The sequence below is a fragment of the Octopus bimaculoides genome, chromosome 14 (assembly GCF_001194135.2).
Source record: "Octopus bimaculoides isolate UCB-OBI-ISO-001 chromosome 14, ASM119413v2, whole genome shotgun sequence".
NCBI classification, from domain to species: Eukaryota; Metazoa; Mollusca; class Cephalopoda; order Octopoda; family Octopodidae; genus Octopus; species Octopus bimaculoides.
The window spans coordinates 5820633-5822716 of NC_068994.1; the positions used below are offsets into that span (position 1 = coordinate 5820633).

Consider the following 2084-nt stretch of genomic DNA (forward strand, 5'->3'; position numbering starts at 1 on the left):
ATATAGAGAGAGAGAGAGAGAGAGAGAGAGAGAAAGTTAAAGAAATGATTTTAAATTCTCAATCGCAGAATAATGCTAATAATATAGCCTGAACAGGATAAACTACCCCTATTTTGCAGAGAAAAGTGTAGGTGGTTAGCTATATATACATATATACAACGGGCATCTTTTCATTTTTAAAATTTCAAATTCTTCATTTTGTCATTTTTCTACATTTTCCACCATTTTTTTTCTTCTTCATTGTTCAATTCTGTCATCTTTCCTTCTTAACTTTTGGTTTCCTCATCTCTAATTGCAAGCTTCTCAAGCATCACTTCCTTCTACCTGTTCATTCTTCCTAACTTAGCTTTACTTCTCCCAGCATAGCACCCCCCTCACCATCCTACTACGGCATTACCCTATTATCTCTCACCACTAGACCACAACCACATTGCCTGAGATGCACCAATACCTTATTCTCTTTTCCATCTCTCTTTCTCCATTTCTTCCTCTCATACTTCCCTTCTGTCTCTCTTTCATTATCACATACTTATACATGTCTTTTAATCATTCCTATTTGGATCTTTTTAAGGTCCTGTTTACATCACTGTTCACCTTCTGAAACGTCATTAATCGTTGAGCTGTATAATAAGCCGTCTACTTGTTGGCAGGACTCAAATGTCACATTCGACATAAGTGTTGTGACTGACAGAGTAGATTGTCAGATCCTCATGTGTCAAAACTGGCTGACGAGTCCATCATATACATATACATGCAATGACGATTTTTAGTATTGTAATATTGCTTTTGAGGATTCTGAGTGTAAAAAATATGTATTTGTTTTGCAAAAAAATACAATTTGACATCAGCTCTAACTCCTTATCGCTAAAAACGTGCCAAACTGAAAGGAGAACCACTATCATAAGCCTATCATATGTTCATGACAAGCAGGAAATACATAAAGTAGCATGAAAAATAAGGTTTGGAACAGGAAGTGACATCCATGAAGCAGCATTTTATAAAGTGGCATTGGTAGTCAAGTTGATCTCAGCAGGATTTGAAACATGTGTACTTTAAGTTCAAACCCAGTGCAGGTCATCTTTGCCTTTTGTCCTTTTAAACACTAGGGGGTCGATTCTCCTTTCTTCTCTCTGCCTGCTTATCTGACTGTCTGTAACACTTTCTCTCTCTCTCCCCTTTCATCTCTCTCTCTCCCCTTTCATCTCTCTCTCTCTCCTTTCATCTCTCTCTCTCTCTCTCTCTCTTTCTAGCTCGCTCTCTCTCCCTTCTTTCTCACTCTTTCTAACTCTCTCTCTCTCTACTTCTCCCTTCCTCCTCACTTTCCCTCTCCATCTCTATCCCTTCTTCCACACTCTTTTTGTTTCTCTGTCTCTCTTTCTCTCTCCTTTCCTTCTTCAAACCGGTCAAATACGGCCAAAATATTCAACCAGTTTTATGGTCAGATCTGGCCTCTCACACCTAGCCTACAATGTCCTTCTAAAAATAATCTCATCATGAAAATCTCAAAGCTATAAGATAATGTGTAATTAATTGGAAACAATTTGAATAAATAAGCATTACATTTAACAGAATAACATGAATACTAAAGGGTCAAAATAGTCATTAAATGCTAGTTTTTCAGGTCAGTTCTAATTGAGCGGACTTGTAATCAAAGGCTTTCCAACCATGACTGTCTCTTAGTCTCAATTTATTCTGTATCCAAGACTACATTATCGAATGTGTTCTACTGTTGTTTTTGTTTATTAAACGCTATGATTCGAGAAAGATTTAGCTGCTTTTTCTTGTAGGTCAAGCAATCATATGGAGGCTACCACCTTGACTCGGTACCAATAAGCTCATTGTCGCTCATATTTTTGTCTCTTTTATTTCTCTTTTACTTGTTTCAGCCATTTGACTGCGGCCATGCTCGAGCACCACCTTTAGTTAAGCAAATCGACCCCAGGACTTATTCTTTGTAAGCATAGTACTTATTCTATCGGTCTCTTTTGCCGAACCACTAAGTTACGGGGACGTAAACACACCAGCATCGGTTGTCAAGCGATGATGGGGGAGACAAACACAGACACACAAACAAATGTACATAT

General features: G+C 37.9%; 1 protein-coding gene across 2 annotated transcripts in view; it reads left to right on the forward strand.

The window, feature by feature from the left end:
• Nucleotides 1-1948, forward strand: part of LOC106870504 (copper homeostasis protein cutC homolog) — a 15147-nt gene extending 13199 nt beyond the window's left edge. Inside the window, exon 9 of one of the 2 annotated variants that reach the window (XM_052972636.1) lies at nt 1887-1948. The gene's annotated coding sequence lies outside the window, so the exon portion shown is untranslated. The remainder of the gene's footprint in view (nt 1-1886) is intronic. The other variant, XM_014916616.2, reaches the window with a different exon arrangement.
• The last annotated feature ends 136 nt before the right edge of the window (nt 1949-2084 follow it).